The sequence below is a fragment of the Gossypium hirsutum genome, chromosome A04 (assembly GCF_007990345.1).
Source record: "Gossypium hirsutum isolate 1008001.06 chromosome A04, Gossypium_hirsutum_v2.1, whole genome shotgun sequence".
In the NCBI taxonomy this organism is placed as follows: domain Eukaryota; kingdom Viridiplantae; phylum Streptophyta; class Magnoliopsida; order Malvales; family Malvaceae; genus Gossypium; species Gossypium hirsutum.
The window spans coordinates 40,448,590-40,469,823 of record NC_053427.1 but is presented as its reverse complement, the minus strand read 5'-3'; the positions used below and the strand labels follow the sequence as shown (position 1 = coordinate 40,469,823).

The window sequence follows — 21,234 nt, the reverse complement described above, 5'->3', positions numbered from 1 at the left end:
TGAAAGTGTTATAGATAATATTAAATATTATATAAAAATTAATAAATAAAAAATATAATATTAAATTTAGCTCTTAAAATTTATATCTTTTTTCAATTTGGCTCTTATTATTATTTAACTAAATTTAACCTTTAATATTTTAAAAAGAATTAAAGTTGACCATTAATCTTTTGAAAAAGGAGTCAAATTTATTTCTAATGAAAATATTAACTAAAATATTAAATTTCAAACATGACAATTCATGTTTACTTTATGTAAAATTTTTATTTTTAATATCTTTTTACAATTTTTAAATTATTTATTACTATGAAGTGTAAGTGAATTGTCACGCTGGTTGTCATGCCAACATCTTTAAAAACTAATGTTTTAATCAACATTTTTGTTAAAAAAACAATTTAATTGTTTTGAAAGGTTAGTGTTTAAATTGAGCTAAAAAAGAATAATAACTAAATTGATAGAACATGTAAACATTGAAGGATAAATGTATCATTATACCTAAAAAACTATTGATAGATTTTTCAATGCACAATGATAAATTTAGCCCTTAACATATATCTATTTGATTACTTTGGCCCTCTTTTTTTTATCACTTTTTTTCCTTAACCTTCAAATTTTAATCATATTGCTTTGTTTTGGAAGAAATAAGAGGATTGGATTATTAAATATTAAATGATATTGACATGACAATTCGTGTGACAATCTATGTATACTTTTGTTAAGATCGACCCAATTAAGCAACGAACAAGAAAAAAATAGCGGAATAAATTGAGAAATTGAACACACAAATTTAACGTGGAAAAACCCTTCCAAAGAGGATAAAAAACCACGGGCAAAGATAATTTTACTATAATGGCAAAAGAACAAAGAGTACAAAAGATGGAGATAAAGACGAAACCCCGAAAACCAGAAAACAAAGAACCCTCAAAACGTAAACACAAAATTCTCTAAATGTGTTATGAGTTCTAATATCTAATGGGTGTCTTTTTTCTAAGGTTGTAAAAGAGCCTATTTATAGGCTAAATTCATAGGTCAAATAATAATAAAATAATCTAAACTAATCAGTGTTTGATTGAAACAAGTAAACAGAGTTTAACTGAAAGATTATTTTTCAAATTTGATTGAAAATAGGAGTCATATTTAACAAATCTCCACCTTGACTCATATTTCCATAACGCCATCTTTGCCAAAGCCCGCCATGAGCCTATCTTGAAATATGCAGGAAATTAACTAAGTCAAATTTGTGCTTAGAAACTGGGTGACTTCTAGCCTTCGACTTGTACACTGTCAAATCAAAACTAACCCGGGTCTGATTTTCACGAACACAATGCCCTAACTTTTCAAAACCTGCATCCAAAAGAGAACCTCTCTTCAACGAAACGGTCATACCTTTTCCCTTCTTATGACCAAGTTGCCTCCGCTTCAAACGAGTTGACTTCAACTCCGTAACGGACGAGAGACGTCCGATTCACCAGTCACTATAAAACCTTCTAGAATATAAAGACTGTCGGTTCTTTTACCTTTTAACAAAACGAGAGCTCCACGAGATACTTTTATGCCGCTCGACTTGATGTTAATTCTGTATCCTTTCAAGTCTAAAATACTCAAGGAGATGAGATTCTTTTGTAAATCAGGTACATACCTGACATCTGAGAGTGTCCTAATCGTCCCATCGTGCATCTTAATTTTAACAGTACCAATGCCAATTACCTTACTAGATGAATCGTTTCTCATGCGCACAACTCCACCTTCAACCGAACTGTATGTGGAGAACCATTCTCTATTGGGACACATGTGGAAAGAACATCCTGAATCTAGGATCCACTCGGATGTGAGCTTGGAGTTATCACTCGTTAACACTAACAAGAAATCATCACCATTTTCATCGGCCAAATTAACATCAGCTACATCTTTCTCGTTACTCTCAGCAGCTCTTTTATTTCGCAGTTTATAACAATCTGCTTTGACGTGACCTAACTTTTTACAATAGCGACACCTTTTGTCTCGTTTCTTTGATGTTACCAAAACAGAAGCTTGCCTATCTGTCTTGCTATCCAAATGAAGCTTATTGTCGAGTTTGTCTCTACTAAAAAATTGACCCTTTACATCTTCGAACGAGAGTTTGTCTCTGCCATAAATTAGGGTCTCTATGAAGGAGGTAAAGAGCACAATAATAGCATAGCTTGATCTCTATCATCAATATGAACCACAACATTCTTTAAATCATTTAAAAGAGTAATGAATTGACTGATGTGATCTCTAAGAAGCTCACATTCATTCATGCGAAACGTAAATAGACATTGTTTCAACACTAAATGGTTAGCCAGAGACTTAGTCGCATAAAAAGTTTCTAACTATTTCCACAAGGCAGATGAGGTCTTCTCCATCAATACCTCTTGCAATACCGTATTCATGAGGCACAACTGGATTGCAGAAAAAGCCTTTTCATCAAGCTCTTCCCATTCTGTTTTATTTAGATTCTCAGGCTTTTTCCCGGTAACAACTTTTTTTAAACCAAATTGAACTAGAATTGCCATCATCCAAACTTGCCACAGATAAAAATTTGTCTTACCATCAAACTTTTCAATTTCAAACCTTGTTGTTGCCATCTCTGAATTAGCTGATCTAAGAAAATTAAACTTGCTCTAATACCACTTGTTAGGATTGACCTGATTAAACAACGAACAAGAAAAAAATAGCGGAATAATTGAGAAATTGAACACACAAATTTAACGTGGAAAAACCCCTCCAAAGAGGATAAAAAACCACGGGCAAAGATAATTTTACTATAATAGCAAAAGAACGAAGAGTACAAAAGATGGAGATAAAGACTAAACCCCGAAAACCCGAAAATAAAGAACTCTCAAAACGTAAACAAAAAATTCTCTAAATGTGTTATGAGTTCTAATATCTAATGGGTGTCTTTTTTCTAAAGTTGTAAAAGAGCCTATTTATAGGATAAATTCATAGGTCAAATAATAATAAAATAATCTAAACTAACCAGTGTTTGATTGAAACAAGTAAACAGAGTTTAACTAAAAGATTATTTTTCAAATTTGATTGAAAATAGGACTCATATTTAACAACTTTATTGCTAACATGAAATATTTCTTTAAAGTTCTCCTACAAACTTTTTTAAAATTTATTATTTTTATTATTTTTAAGATTTTTTGAAATTCATGTGAGTTATCATGTTGGAGCCACATCGGCCCCAATATTTTTCAGCAAGGAAAATTTCTCTAAGTGCGAAAATTTAGAAATTTGAGCTGTTTCGGAAGGTAATGTAACGCCTGCATGCCCGAAACCGTCACCGGAGTCAAGCTTGAGGTGTTACTAAACTTATTTGACCTTTTAAACAACTCTAAACCACTTATTTTAATTTTCAGAATAAACTGTTTTTCTGCATCATGGTTTCTTAAAAATTCATTTCTTGAGTTTCAAAATTTGAAATTAAGATCCGTAAATTTTTCCTGAAACTAGACTCATATATATATCTACTAATTTTTTTCTAGAATTTTTGACTCAGCCAATTAGTACAGTTTCTTAGTTAAAGTTATCCCTGTTTCAGAATTCGACTGCACTGACCTCTACTTACTACGAACCACTTTTCTCCCTGTAAAAAATTCATATGACTATACCGTTTCTTTCTATTAAAACTAGATTCAATAAGGATTCTAAACATATAAATTACACCAAATAATTATGTTTTTAAAATTTATGGTGAATTTCCAAAGTTGGAACAGAGGATCCAGAAATCGCTCTGGCCTTATTTCACTAAAACTCAGATATCTTATAAAATACAAAACCTTTACCTGTTTTGCTTATTCCATATGAAAATAGACACAATGAGATTTAATTTCATATATTATTCACCATCAAACCATGTCTCTACAATTTTTTCTGTGATTTTTCAAAGTCACATTATTTCTGATACTTGAATCCGTTTTTAAGTTACTTTCACATTTTTCATAGTTTTCATGTGATAGTTACTACTTAATCATACATACTATTAAACATGTATATCATCAGCCATTCTATTAGCTAATCACTAGCAAGTATTTACACATCAATCATCGATCATATCATATCAAAAGAAACCAAGTTCCTATACATGCCATACACAAAACGAAACGTCTAACTATACCAATGTGATTTCTTCGATAGTGTGATCGAGTCTCCGACATTTCCTTCGATCCCCGAGTGGCTTGATAAAAACTATAAGAAAAAGAAAATAAAGAGAGCAAGCACTAGGCTTAGTAAGCTTATGTAACACCCTTCGCCCGTATCCCTCGCTGGAACAGGGTTCGAGGTGCTACTAGATTTAAACTCATCCATTTATATAAAACTAGACCGTAAAAATTTTTGATCAATTTTAAACTTTTCATACACACGTATATTATCCTTTAATAGGGCTTACAAGGCCCAAAATATTCATGAGGCATTATTAAATATTTACCAATATCTTAGTCTTGTATCATTTACTTACTCAACTTTACAACCCTATAAATGTCATAGACTCGAAACACTAAGATTTACTTACGCTGATAGCGTAGACTTGACAATGTGATAATATCTCTGACGGCCTTCAACCCGAGCTAACCTGGCAACCCTAGGGAATATGGGAAAGAAAAGGGGAGTAAGCTTTACGCTTAGTAAGTTCATAAGAAAACAATAAGCAACTCATTAACAAGTTTTATCAATGTTTACAACATAATCACAAATTCACTACAAGTTGTCTTCCTGAGCAATAGTCACTAAATTATTTATATCTGGAGCTAAAAAACTCCAAATCAATTGCCGTTAATTTTCCCTGAAAATAGACTCATATATCTTCCATACATAAAATTTTCAGAATTTTAGGTTTGGCCAATCAATACCATATTTTTCTTAAAGTTTCCCCTGTTTCACTGTTTGATTAATCTGACCACTCTTCACTACGAATCAAATTTCTCATTGTACAGAATTCAAAATATGTTTTATTTGATTTCATTTGAAACTAGACTCATTAAGGAGTCTAAGCATATAAATTTTACCTTATAACCATTTTTGTACAAATTATAATGATTTTCTAAAAACAGAATAGGGGACCCCGAAGTCATTTGACTCTATCCCACGCCACTTCAAATATCTCATTATCAACAATTCTTTTCTTACACGGTTTCTTTTATAAGAAACTAGACTCATTAAGCTTTAATTACATAATTTATTCAGCTTCTAAATCAACTCCAACAATTTATGGTGATTTTCCAAAATCACATTACTGCTGCTGTCCCAAGCAGATTTATTACAAATTTACTCTTTCACACATTCTTTGCATTCACATTATTTAAACATGTATATCACCAATCAATTTCATCACATATCTATAATTTCACTCAAGCATAATCTCAATACAATACAACATGCTCAATGATTCACACACAACCGTTCAAATTAGCAATTATAAGATGATTCCGCACATAGTCCACCCTTATCGATAATTTACGATGGTTTTGCCCTTACTCACATATATGACATAGGCATTTTCACCTATGCTTCTCATTTCACATTCATGATTCAATTCCAATCGACCTAACATGCATAAGAATATATCACATACCTAGCCAACTTAATGCATTGAACAAATTCAATTGCCGATTTAACACAAGGTCTCATAGTCTTAGACTTTTATCAAATCACTGGCATTTAACCTGCTAGGTTTTAAACCCGATAATATTATTCACCAGCTTAAAGCTTGCTAGGCTCAAAGCCTAAATATCACCATTATAGTCGTCTTATAAATAATTCATATAATATAGCATGTATACCTGTTCACTTTGCTCTATTTAATCATTCAATCACAATTTATAATTTCCCTTTGAATCATTCGATATTTTGCACATTAAGTGTCATTCTAAATATCTCGCACACTAAGTGCCATTCTCAATATTTCGTGCACTGAGTACCATATTTGATTGCCCCGCACACTAAGTGCCACATTTTGTTGATATGTCGTCAAACATTAAAATATTCACGTATATATAATTTATACAATATTAAAGCATTAGAAACATCAATTTAACAATGCTTATTGCATACGAACTTACCTGGCTAAATTGTAGAGATACCAAAGTTCAAGGGCATTTTGGTAATTTTCTCATTTTTCTCGATTTTCCACCCGATCTTGATCTAATTAATAATTTCATTTAGTATATTAATTTAGACATTAAAACACCTCATTTAATACAATTTGGTCATTTTTTTCATTTTTACAAAATTACCCTTAAAGTTTTACTTTTATTCATTTTAGTCCCTGAGCTCAAAACATGCAAATTAACCATTTTTAACCATAATTAAGCTTAGCCAAATGTTCATGGTATCAAAACAGTCCATAATTCACTTTATGGAAAAATTATAGTTTTGCCCCTAATATTTCAACTTCTTTACAATTTAGTCCCTATATCATAAAAATGCAAATTCATGAAATTGAGTAAAATTCTACTATAGACGAATATCACTAGTGTCTCTAGCAGCCCACATATTTCATTTATTTGACATTTTAACCAAAAAGTTTTCACATTTATCAATTTAGCCCTTAATTGTCAATTTCACAAAAATTCACTTAACAAAAAGTGTTTAACTATCAACAAGGACTCATATTCTTCCATTAAACTTCAAATCCCTATTATACTCATCAATGGCAAATATCAAACTATTCAATGGTTTTGCAAAATAGTCCCCTCATTAGATAAATTAAGCAACAACGATCCCGAAAATATAAAAATAATTAAAAACGGGACTAGAAATGCCTACCATGCATTAGCTGAAAGTTGGAAGCTTTTTCCATGGCTTCTCAAGCCTTCATATTCGGCTGGTAAAAAGATAATGAAAAAGATGACACATTGATTCTTTTATTATATTCATTTTATTATTATTTTTAACCAATTTACAATATTAACCTTTATACACTTTATTTATTACACCAAATGCCAAGCCATCATATCCCACTATCTCTTTAATGGGCTAATTGCCAAATAAGGACTTCTACTTTTAAGTTCTATATCTATTTAATACCTTTAGGTTATAGAACACAACTTTTGCACTTTACACAATTTAGTCCTTTTTGTTTAATTAACTATCGAAACGATAAAATTTTTCAACGAAACTTTAATACCATCTTATTGCCACTACGTAAATATTTATAAAAATATTTACGACTCGGTTTATAGAAACAAGGTCCCGATACCTCATTTTCTAAACCCACTTGACCTTAGGGTCATACCACTTGAACTTAATAAATCGCTTATAAAACAAAAATCACAATATCAAAAACATTTTTAAAAGCACAATTAACTCGTAAATATTAAATATAATATTTACCAACCTACTCGTTCGGATTTGGTGGCCCCGAAACCACTGTTCCGATCAACCTTAAAAAAAACGGGCTGTTACAACTCTCCCCCCTTAGGGATTTTCGTCCCCGAAAATCTTGCCAGAGAATAAATTAGTGATTTTCTTTCACCAACCTCAACAATTTCTCACCTAGCCTCAGATTTCTCAACTTTTCAATCTCATGAGCTAAGATTATGATCTGCTATTTGCTATACATCATAACAAGCTGAGTTTCTACTTCTGTAAGAGATACTATAGGTAAAGGATCTTATTTGTATCATCACATCATATATATAAAAAACACATTACGGGTCTTCTCAAGTTTTGATAATAATCTCATTCAATCCGATGAACTACGAACTCAACTTCTCTTTATAGCTAAATCTAGAAATTCTATTCCCACTATAATACCTTTACAAATACTCAATTTTCTAATTGAAAATTCAATGCTTTTACGCATCAAGCCCACATATATTTTCTGCAAATCAGAAACTGTTTTTAGACTGTCATGAATTACTTTCATTTCCCTTCAGTCTTTCCAACCACATCGACCCCGAAATTCTTTTTATAAAAATTCAATTCAATACAACGAAGTTCAGTAATTGCAACCATACCACACTCATACAATGCTATCTTAACATTCATCTCATAACTATTATTATTATATGCAAACTTAACCAACAATAAATGTCTTTCTCGGTTGCTTTCAAGTTCTAGAACACAGTGTTACAAAGTAATTCCATACCCAAAGCTCATAGTAGTTTATTTTAGTAACACGATATAATCCTCGTGTCTCCATTTGAACAATGAAAACTAGCACTATTTTAGTACTCCCCGTACGGACAGATAATTACCACTGTGCTAGATGTCACAATTGTTGTAAAATCTCTGGATTTCTCAATACACGAACTCTATCTCGACATAACGAACAATTGTAGGTTCCAATCTGAAATTCTAAATCAGAAATCAATTTACGTTGTACCCTTTTTAACTCGTAATTCACTGACACACCTCTTAACCTCACAAATTTGCTAATTAAACATCAATTTAGTTTCTAGCTCAGCTAATAACCACTCATCATTTGATAAGATTAATCATATGATTATAGGCCGTAAAACACATAAAGATTCTCGCTCAGAACCCCAAAGACTATAATCATTTGTCCAGATTGATAATCAATCGCTGACTCATAATCTTTCAACAGTTCAAACCATCTTTAATTCTTGTATCGAATAACTCTTCACCTGAGAACTGACGCTTCAATTAACAATTTCTTCAACTGTTTACCACTTTATTGATAATTATCATATCATTCAGACTTCCCAATCGCGATCTATAAGAACATTTCTCAATAAAATCGTTCTGATGGATATAATTCTGTATCATATCTTCTAGAATATGAATCATGCATTCAGAATATTCATCTATTTATCCGTGAACATTCAAACTTTATTTCCACCCTGTGGATAGATTCAGATACAAGTAACTCGATTAATCCTTCAAGCAATTAATCTAATCAAACTAGACAACTGAATCGATCTCGACTGTCAAGTAATAACTTTTCAATTATTAATCAACGAAGCTTTGAACCATACTGAAGCCACAACCATCAGATAATTTAAAATCATAGTGCCATAATAAGGCTGACATCTCAACTGTATAGATATATAATGTCCCAATTATCAATAATGCATTTTGAACATAAGAGAAATTGAAATATAGTTACAGTCATTCAATAGATATTTTTCACAGATAACCATATAGAATCATAAGAAAGCAGAGATACTGTAATTCTCGAATATATCACTATACTAATCTTTTTTAAGAAAGCACCCATATCAGATGACAGATATCTCAATGATGTTTCAAAGGATATCCAGAAGTAAAGCATCACTCATATGCACCGGAATCAACAGTAACAGAAACAATATAATCTTCATGTATACTAAGCAGATCAACAACCAGTAGGAGCAGAAAACCAACATCACACAGATTTAATCGTCGATCTTTTCTTTCAATAAAATGAAATAGAATACCAGAGAAAGATATAATAAGGCTGATTGTAACCCAAACAGCCCAACAATGCTTTCATATATCAATATATATAGATAACATTCTCATATGATAGGAATTTCATCTGAAAATATACAGCTTCACATACCTCTGAGGATAATTGAACACATAGAATACCCAGAAGAGTTCTCGTAAACCATTCGACTATGATTGCTGTGCTCAAATATCTTTATAATTCAAATATGATTCTACTGTCTATCTCTAACATCACTAATTTCTCATTATCCCAACACTAACGGAGGCCAATTCGGAAGAACTTCCAGTTAATATATTCTTTAGATATCATACCTGAATATTTGGTTTCATCTAATTTAACTTTTCTTTTAACAGTGACTTTGCATATTACAAATGGCCTTCAACACGATCCAATATCTTTTCGTTACTGTCTTCACTTGCAGACTCATTCTCTTATCTTATCACAGTACTAATCCTTTAATCACGAGACTCTGTCATTCCGCACTTGTAAGCTTATTTAAGCCATATAGTACAGATCTCATTATAATGCTTTACCAATGAGGGGGTGAGGGTTGTAAAGCCAACAATTTTAACTCTTACGTAAGCATGCACATCACACATACTATTATGAACGAACAGTTTATTACTAATTCTGCATTCTAAAACATCTAGCAATCATTTACTTATGATCACTTGGTACTTAACACATAGCTCATACGCTAAATCAAATCATAAATTCCAAATCAAAATATTCACACAACAATCATATACCCAACATCACAACTCATATACTCATATAATTATAACATTTATCAATAGCAGAATATCATGCATCCTGATTCATACCTTTTATGAGTTTCAACTCATCACCAACACATTTTCACTCAAACGTTTGAGTATAACATTCTGTACTATCAGAATTAGCTCGGTTGGAAAGCATATCTGTCTTATGAAAAACACACAGAATAAGCTTTGAAAGCTTAGTAAGCCTTAAGCAAATAAATCATTTCAATGATTATGAAAATTCCATATCACTAATCCGAATTGAAAAATAATCTTAATTGTATATACATTTATAGTACTCTTAAGTTCATATAACCTTATTAAATAGCTTCACTTATTTATATTTACTAATAACTTATGACTATGATTTTAAATTCGTGTGATAACTATCAATTTATTCGTATGAACAAAACTTGCACATATCCAATACATACCAACCAAAACATGTTATATTTTTCCCTGTTTGATTCATGGAACCACAAGGTCACATGTCAAGCACATATAGCATATATTTATCTGTTATTTATCACGTCCCATTTTCATATGGACTACATACATCTGACCAAGTTTATTCAATATCGATGCCACTATCCTGGACAGGGTCTTACACGAATCATAAATGATGCCAGTGTCCCAGACACGTTCTTATACACTACTTCAAATCAATGCCTTCGTCTCGGACGAGGCCTTACATGATCTCATTTCACACACTTAGTTCCCCAACAACCGATCTTGCACACACAGTGCTTGGTTACGGAACTCGCACACACAGTGCCTCAACAACCGATCTCGCACACACAGTGCTCGGTTACGGAACTCACACACACAGTGCCTCAACAACCGATCTCGCACACACAGTGCTTGGTTACGGAACTTGCACACACAGTGCCTTAACAACCGATCTTGCACACACAGTGCTCGGTTACGAAACTCACACACACAGTGCCTATGTTCACTTGTTGTTGCACATTGAAATGACTTAACCAAGTCTATAAAACATCACATATGTGCACTTTGAACATAGCATTTCATTTAACTTTGGATTCATATATTCATGAACACTTAAACATTTCAGAGCCAACTTTAATTTAATCAAATCAGTATAGAACACAATTTCATTCAAACATCTGAGTACATATTCTATACTATTAAAATTAGCTTGATTGAAAGACTTATCTGTCCTATTCAAATAATTTTCGTCAGAGTTAGGAGATATCACACTATCGCAGGTCAAATATGGCATGTACATCTAGACTCACATACGCCATGGTAGTCCTAGAACCGACTAAACCATGGCTTTGATACCAATAAAATGTAACACCCTTCGCCCGTATCCCTCGCCGGAACAGGGTTCGAGGTGCTACCAGATTTAAACTCATCCATTTATGTGACAGCCCTAAATTGACCCTAGTCGGGAAGTGGTTTCGGGACCACGAAGCCAAGCCATAAGAAAATAATTAACAGTCATATTTAATGCTTATTATATATGAACATGCACGTGTGAAAATTTCATGCTTAAATTTTGTATATAGTATCTGAAATTTATCAAATAGGACTTGTGTGAGAAAATTTAGGATTGTGCTAGGCAAATGTCAAAGTGGCCTATTAATGCATGTTAGAAAATGCTTGTACTTGCATGTCAAATTACCCAAATTTTAGATAGTGGCCAGCCATGCTATGGGTTAAAACATATTATAAATATTTTGTGTTAATATTTTGTGTTAAAAATAATAAAATAAAAGGGTTAGTAATAAAGTAATAAAAATTGGGGGGTGAAGAAAACAAAGTTCATCTTTGTTCTTCCTTGCCGAATTGAAAATAAGAGAAGGGGGGGAGACTTTCGGTCATGGAAGGAGAAGAAAGGTTAGTGAAAGGTGTTAGATTTGTTTTGAAATTCAAGCTTGTTTTAGGTTAATCATCTTGTTTCTTACTTAGCCCATGCCAAAAATCTTGAATCTTGATGGATGTATGGCACATTCGGTTATGGTTAATGAGGAGATAATTTGATTTTAGCCTTTAAACTTTGAGGAAGAAACTTTGATTTTAGCCTCTAATGCACCTATGGTAGTAGTCGAACATGTAGTTGTTTAATGTTTTGAACAAGTGTCGTTTAGATGTTCTAAAATTGTCTAAATTAGATGTTTAATCATCTAAGGGTTCGGCATTGTGCATTCTTGTTAAGAGTTTGATTTGAAATCAAGAGATCTTGTTAACTTGTGTTTAAATGGCATTCGGTCATGGTCTATGGGTGTTTGCTAATCCGGTTTAAGTGCATAGGTGCTAAATACTTTGTATTGGAAATTTTGATGTATAAGTAGAAGTTAATTAAGATGATATTGGGTAAATTTTTAGCTTAGTTGTGTTAAGTATTCGACAATATTCATAATAATGAATATGAGAGTGTATATAAATACGTGGTTGTGCATAACTTAAGTAATCGACTAAAATATGAACACCACATAAGTATATATATATACTTATATGTATGTTAGTGCCTTATGTACACACCTTGTGTCATTGAGACCTTCGAAAATAAATATGTATTAAAGTTATATTTGTAGTAGTTTAATGTGACTTACCAAGTACACAAATTTGAAAGCGAAATGGTGATAGACTTAAGTGGTAAATTGATTCAAATGAATTGGTTCTAAAATGTATATGAATGCCGTATGATTGTGTTTGATTGAGAGGTAAATTGTTTGATTTAGCTCAAGAGCTTAGAGGATCAAAGTTGGACAGGGGAAAGGAAAAAGTAATCGAATAGCCGTTGAAGTCATTCGACAACATCCGAGCTAAGTCTTTGAGTAATGGAACTTAGTTTATGATTTGATTAAGTCATGACATATAAGCATAATAAATAAACGGTGATATAATGATTCTACTTGAATTATTTATCGAGGTAATTAGTTATACTTATGACTGGTAGCCGAATGTGTATAGAGATCATGTTACAAAGCCAACCAAAATCATGCTCTTTGTATGTGGCTATTGAGCCGAAAATGGTAAAGGTTGATAAGTGTCTTGTGTTTGAGTTCTAGTAATGAAAATGAAATATAAATGTGTTATGATTTATTAATATATGTGCATGATTATTCGGATGATAACCGGACTAAGATCCAAAGGCATTTGTGCTAGTGACTATATCCGGGCTAAGTCCCGAAGGCATTTGTGCTAGTTACTATAACCGGAATAAGATCCGAAGGCATTTGTGCTAGTGGCTATATCCGGGCTAAGTCCCGAAGGCATTTGTGCTAGTTACTATATCAGGGCTAAGTCCCAAAGGCATTTGTGCTAGTGACTACATTCGGGCTAAGTCCCGAAGGCATTTGTGCTAGTGATTATATCCGGGTTAAGTCCCGAAGGCATTTGTGCGAGTTGCTATATCCGGCTAAATCCCGAAGGTACTTGGGTTTGGAAATGAGCGATCTTGCTGTAATAACTTCAATTAATACGCTCATAAATCCAAACGATAAGGTATGTTTCGTATATGCATTGGAAAGGTTGATTCCCTTTAAATAGTATTCGCTCAATTGATTAACAACCTTCCGGCCTTTAGTCAGGTTTGATCCTGAGTGTATGAATATAATGGTTGAAGCGTGAAGTAAACATGATTTTGGGAATATGCGTATATGCAATTGTTCATTTAGTCATACGAACGCTATACCTTAGTTGTAAATAATTTCATTACTTAAAACTTACTAAGCATCAAAATGCTTATTCTGTTGCTTTAATTCTCTGTTTTATAGATTTTGTTCGTCAGCTATTAGACTCGGGAGTGTCAAAGTCGAAGTCGTCCACACTATCTAAGCCCCTTTGGTACTCTTTTAGTTGAATTTTGATAATGGCATGTATAGGGCTGACCCTTGTTGTTAATTAAGTATCTTTTGGTAATGTATATTCGTATAGCCATGCGAAAATGACTTGTATATTTTGAGTATAACATTATGGTCATTTTGTATATATGGTCTTATGATATGGTTATTAAGTGGTGTGGAAATGTTTGATAATGATTAGCCATTGGAATGGCCAATCATGGTCCTATTGGTGCTATGTACGTCATGGCTAATCGTGATTATACTTGAAAATAATGTATGTCAATTTACTATTTGATTCATGGAAAATTATGAAATAGGTAAAATTTACCTTAAAATAGATGCTGACAGCAGCAGTGATGTGAATTTGAAAAATCACTAAAAATAGTAGGAATGGAATTAAATAGTGAATAAATTATGTAATCTAATCTTGATGAGTCTATTTTCATATGAAAGAAACGAAACGACCATATGAGCTGTATTTTATGAGATGTTTAAGTTTTCGTGAAACAGGGCCAGAGCGTTTTCTAGATCCCCTGTTCTGATTTTGGAAATTCACCATAAATTAACCAGAGACAATTAGAAGTCATTCTTTATATGTACAGATTCCTTTTTGAATCTAGTTTCATTAGAAACAAACGGCATAAGTATTGAAGCTCTGTACAGGGAGATATCTAAGTCGTAATGCATGAAGGTCAGAGTAGTTGAACCCTGAAACAGGGGAGACTTTAACTAATAAACTGTACTAATTGGCCCAACCAAAAATTCTAGAAAAAATATTTGTAGATGAATATATAAGTCTAGTTTCAGGAAAAATTTACGGAATTAGTTTCCGAGTTTTGGAACTCGAGATATGATTTTTAAAGTGGCTGTGATGTAGTTAGCCAGCTTGCCTGGAAATTTCGAAATGAACTGTGTAAGTAAATGAATTAAGTCCGTTAACACCTCGTGTTCGACTCCGGCAACGGTCTCGGGTACGGGGCGTTACAATTTATATAAAACCAGACCGTAAAAATTTTTGATCAATTTTAAACTTTTCATACACACGTATATTATCCTTTAATCGGGCTTACAAGGCCCAAAATATTCATGAGGCATTATTAAATATTTACCAATATCTTAGTCTTGTATCATTTACTTACTCAACTTTACAACCCTATAAATGCCATAGACTCGAAACACTAAGATTTACTTACGCCGATAGCGTAAACTTGACAATGTGATAATATCTCTGACGGTCTTCAACCCGAGCTAACCTGGCAACCCTAGGGAATATGGGAAAGAAAAGGGGAGTAAGATTTACGCTTAGTAAGTTCATAAGAAAACAATAAGTAACTCATTAACAAGTTTTATCAATGTTTACAACATAATCACAAATTCACTACAAGTTGTCTTCCAGAGCAATAGTCACTAAATTATTTATATCTGGACCTACAAAACTCCAAATCAATTGCTGTTAATTTTTCCTGAAAATAGACTCATATATATTCCATACATAAAATTTTCAGAATTTTAGGTTTGGCCAATTAATACCAGATTTTTCTTAAAGTTTCCCCTGTTTCACTATTTGACTAATCTGACCACTCTTCACTACGAATCAAATTTCTCATTGTACAGAATTCAAAATATGTTTTATTTGATTTCATTTGAAACTAGACTCATTAAGGAGTCTAAGCATATAAATTTTATCTTATAACCATTTTTGTACAAATTATAATGATTTTCTAAAAACAGAATAGGGGACCCCGAAGTCATTTGACTCTATCCCACGCCACTTCAAATATCTCATTATCAACAATTCTTTTGCTTACACGGTTTCTTTTATAAGAAACTAGACTCATTAAGATTTAATTACATAATTTATTCAGCTTCTAACTCAACTCCAACAATTTATGGTGATTTTCCAAAATCACATTACTGCTGCTGTCCCAAGCAGATTTATTACAAATTTACTCTTTCACACATTCTTTGCATTCACATTATTTAAACATGTATATCACCAATCAATTTCATCACATATCTATAATTTCACTCAAGCATAATCTCAATACAATACAACATGCTCAATGATTCACACACAACCGTTCAAATTAGCAATTATAAGATGATTCCGCACATAGTCCACCCTTATCGATAATTTACGATGGTTTTGCCCTTACTCACATATATGACATAGGCATTTTCACCTATGCTTCTCATTTCACATTCATGATTCAATTCCAATCGATCTAACATGCATAAGAATATATCACATACCTGGCCAACTTAATGCATTGAACAAATTCAATTGCCGATTTAACACAAGGTCTCATAGTCTTAGACTTTTATCGAATCACCGGCATTTAACCTGCTAGGTTTTAAACCCGATAATATTATTCACCAGCTTAAAGCTTGCTAGGCTCAAAGCCCAAATATCACCATTATAGTCGTCTCATAAATAATTCATATAATATAGCATGTATACCTGTTCACTTTGCTCTATTTAATCATTCAATCACAATTTATAATTTCCCTTTGAATCATTCGATATTTTGCACATTAAGAGCATGTTTGGTTGGGTGTATTGGTATAGCCATTACACCCCTAATCAGTGGGCCCCACTTAATCCCCCTTTAATCCTTTGTTTGGTTCAGTGTATTGCTATTACGGGTCTAATACATTACAGACCTAATCCCCAAAATCCACCGATTTCTATTCCGGAAGGAAAGCTCAGTTTTGTTGCATATTAAGTTCTCCCAATTTCTTCTACCCTGTTTTACCCTCCTAACTGCTTCTTCTGATTTCTTCTGATTCCATAACTTTTTCCTTCCTTTCGGCCGCCACAACTGCTTTTTCTTCATCACTCATCAACAGACTGCTTCTCTTCTTCATCCGCTCGGCCCTGTTGCTGTTTTATGGTGGTCTTTTGTTTCTTTCAAGATTGCTTGACTTTTTTTTGATTCATTTGGATAGAGATCTCTGTTTTCATTTGTTCTTATATGTATATCTTTTGTTGGATTTGATATCAGGGGATATGCACGGTTTGTGAATATAAGAGATGGTAGGGGAGCCACTCCCTTGCACTTAGCAGCACGCCGGAAGCAGCCTGAATGCGTACATATCCTGTTATACAATGGTGCTCTTATTTGTGCATCAACTGGTCGATATGGGTAATAATAATTCATGTTAAGTTGATAATTCATGAGTATCTGTATTTATTTTGTTTTTGTTTTTTTTGTTTTTGGTCAGATGGATAGAATGATTGCTTGGAAAAATGACTGAAAATAAATTGAGATGTAATACAAAGTCTGACAGTAACACTTGTAACACTTAACAAATTGTGGATACTTATATATCTGTTAAGATATACATGTTCCTGATTTAGTTGGAATCACTTGGTATTTGATTGAAGTTGCTTTGGTTGGTATAGAATATGTGGTTTAATAAGAAATGAACCTAAGATTTTTTGCTTAAGATTTTCTTTATGATCAATTGGATTGGTTGAAGATTCTGTGTTGGATGTTTGCTGGGGAATTTCTGTAATCAGTATGAACAGTTTACCTCAATCAAAAGGTTTTCTTTGAGTTGGTCGCTTGCATTCTGCCAAAATTTGGTGCAATGTTTCCAATCTTAGAATTTTTCCCACTGTCTAAAATTTGGATATGATTCAGAAATGTTGTACACTATCAAAGGAAAATTATTGATTTTGATAGTGTTTCTAACTAGTTTCTTGTTCTATTCAAGTTATCATGATTGCAAGAATTCATTTTTGGCTTGTCAAGTTATTAATTTACTTAAAATGTAGGCTTTCTTTCTAACTAAAGAAAGATTTCTAGATGAAAGCAAACTAGCAATCCACATTTTGAGGCGATTTTAACATTGGCAAAATGAAACTTTGAAAGCTATCAATCAGATAAGAACTGTTAACATAGTTTATTCTAAGACATATTTGGTCCTGAGAACATATTTAGATCAAAAGCATCTAGTGTTTTGCCTACCTCTATGACACAAATATCCTCTTGAAGCTGATTTATGAGTGTTTTGAGCTGATTATATTGATGATTCATGAGGTTTCAATCCTACACTTTCCTTTTTGGGTTTCAATCTGCAAAGTTTTGCTAAAACTTTTTAGTTTAGTGAAGGGATCTGCCTGTTGGAATATTTCTTACTCTGATAAAGCAGTGGTTGGCTTATTTTTTGGCTGGTCCAGCATTTCTAGTGTTTCTATTTCGAGGTCTGATTTAGGGATGGCCAGACTTTGCTGTTGGCGCACCGATTCTAGAATTATTGATTGTTTTACGTATGAATTTAAATCCTTAAGCTATTACATTTTGGTATTTAGACAGAAGGCCATTTTCCTCTCACCAATACAAACAGAGGGCATAGAATATTTAATCATTTGCTTTTCCAGTTCAAAATAAGTAATGTATTTTCTTCTACAGAAACCATTCTAGCTATAGACTGTATCTGTTTTTTGTTAAGGTTTTATCAACAAAATGCCTTCAAGCTAGGTTTTCAATGGTGCTCGTCTTGGCATCATATTAGTTCAGTCCATTACGAAATTGAGATGTAATACAAAGTCTTGAGGCTATACCAATTTACAGCATAAACTTCATACTTTAGCATATCCGTTTTTGCATTGACCCTATTCTTTAGCAATCGACTGCTAGGTTTCTGTTATGCTAGTAAAATTTGAACATAGTTTCCATTTGGCAATAATGGAGTTGATATATTCACTGTGGAATTATTTGGTGCAGGCTAGCGATACTGATGTATGCTGTATATGCTTTAAGCAGCTCTGCACTATTAAAGTTCAATACTGTGGCCACCAGATATGTGCACAATGCACAGTTGCCTTGTGCTGTCACAACAAGCCAAACCCTATTACTGCAAGCCTAACAACCCTGGTATGTCCCTTTTGTCGGTGCACCATTGTCCGACTGATGGTAGCCAAGATGAAATGTTATGACGATACCAATTGCTCTACTGGAGAAGATAGTACTTCAAAGCCAAGAAAATAAAAAAAGCCAAGGAATTTCAGTGAGGGAATCTGCAGCTTTAAAAGTTTATCCGCAATAGGTTCATTCAGCAAGATTGGTGGCCGTAGCTCAAGAAGGATTGCTGCAGAAAATGAATGGATTGATAAGACTTGAAACTTGGCACTTTGTCAGCCATTGCTTATTGAAAGTTTCAGATTGTCACATTCCTTTTCACACAACGAAGGAAAATAAAAAAGGGCAGAGAGAAAAAATCAAGCAATCATGGTTAGGACTGGACTCATTTGGTCTATATACATGTGAATTAGGTGAGGTCCATCTGCTACTTAAGCAAAGAAGTGAGTTTGCTTAGGGTTATTTTATTAGGTCCATGTGGAAGAAGAATTGAAGTAGATAGTTGGAGTATAGTAGGGCCAACGAGTGAAAGGAAAGGTAAATCAATGGGGGGAGGAGAGGGACATCAAAACTTAGAGCAAAGCCCAAAGGCTCCATTTTTAGTTGGCCTTTGCCTTTTTAGCTTTTTATATAATAACAAATGCTTTTGTTTTTTGTTTTGTTCTTTTTAATATATAGGACACGAACATGTACCTACTTGTTTGTTATATTATATGATTATGATTTTGTTAATATAAGTTAATTATGTTTATGCATAATATAATTCTCAAGTTATATTATGATTTTAGTAAATTCATATAAGAATATTTATTATTAAGAAATTTATAAAATTATATATCATTATTAAATTATATTTAATATTAATTATTTTAAATTATATAAATTCATATAAGAAAATTTATTATCAAGAATTTTATGAAATTATATATTATTATTAAATTATATTTAATAATAATTATTTTAAATTATACAAATTCAAATAAGAAAATTTATTAGTAATAATTATTTTAAATTTTATTAAATCATATATTTTAATTAAAATATATTTAATAATAATTATTTCAAATTATATTTTATAGTATCATATATTATGATTTTAGTAAATTCATATAAGAAAATTGATTATTAAGAATTTTATTAAATCATATATTTTAATTAAAATATATTTAATAATAATCATGTTAAATTATATTTTATAGTATCATATATTATTATATGAAATTCATATAATAATATTGGTTATTAATAATTTTATTAAATTATATATTTTAATTAAAATATATTTAATAATAATTATGTTAAAATATGATTAAATTATTTATTATTGATATTAATAATCTTATTAAAATTTAATAACAATAACAATAATCATTTACCTAAACAAATTTCTGCTAAGGGTATTCTAGTCATTTTAGTTTTTTCTCTTATGCTATTACACCTCCATTCCATTCAACCAAACACAAGAATACTATTACGCCTCTATTCCATTACATTCAACCAAACAATTGAATTGCTATTACGCCTCTATTCCATTACACCTCTATTCCATTACACCTTTATTCCATTACGCCTCTATTCCATTACAGCAAACCAAACGTGCTCTAAGTGTCATTCTCAATACCTCGCACACTAAGTGCCATTCTCAATATTTCATACACTGAGTACCATATTTGATTGCCCTGCACACTAAGTGCCACATTTTGTCGATATGTCGTCAGACATTAAAATATTCACGTATATACAATTTATACAATATTAAAGCATTAGAAACATCAATTTAACAATGCTTATTGCATACGAACTTACCTGGCTAAATTGTAGAGATACCAAAGTTCAAGGGCATTTTGGTAATTTTCTCATTTTTCTCAATTTTCCACCCGATCTTGTTCTAAATTAATAATTTCATTCAGTATATTAATTTAGACATTAAAACACCTCATTTAATACAATTTGGTCATTTTTTTTCATTTTTAAAAAATTACCCCTAAAGTTTTACTTTTATTCATTTTAGTCCCTAAGCTCAAAACATGCAAATTAACCATTTTTAACCATAATTAAGCTTAGCCAAATGTTCATGGTATCAAAACAATCCATAATTCACTTTATTGGAAAAATTATAGTTTTGCCCCTAATATTTCAACTTCTTTACAATTTAGTCCCTATATCATAAAAATGCAAATTCATGAAATTGAGTAAAATTCTACTATAGACGAATATCACTAGTGTCTCTAGCAGCCCACATATTTCATTTATTTGACATTTTAACCAAAAAGTTTTCACATTTATCAATTTAGCCCTTAATTGTCAATTTCACAAAAATTCACTTAACAAAAAGTGTTTAACTATCAACAAGGACTCATATTCTTCCATTA

The 21,234-nt window shown here is 32.0% G+C and overlaps 1 long non-coding RNA gene across 1 annotated transcript; it reads left to right on the top strand.

Annotated features, from left to right (window-relative positions):
- The first annotated feature begins 16,568 nt into the window (after positions 1–16,568).
- Positions 16,569–19,569, top strand: LOC107948225 (uncharacterized). Its single transcript, XR_001697270.2, has 3 exons — positions 16,569–16,888; positions 17,000–17,140; positions 18,728–19,569. It is a non-coding gene; the product is annotated as an uncharacterized lncRNA (long non-coding RNA).
- The last annotated feature ends 1,665 nt before the right edge of the window (positions 19,570–21,234 follow it).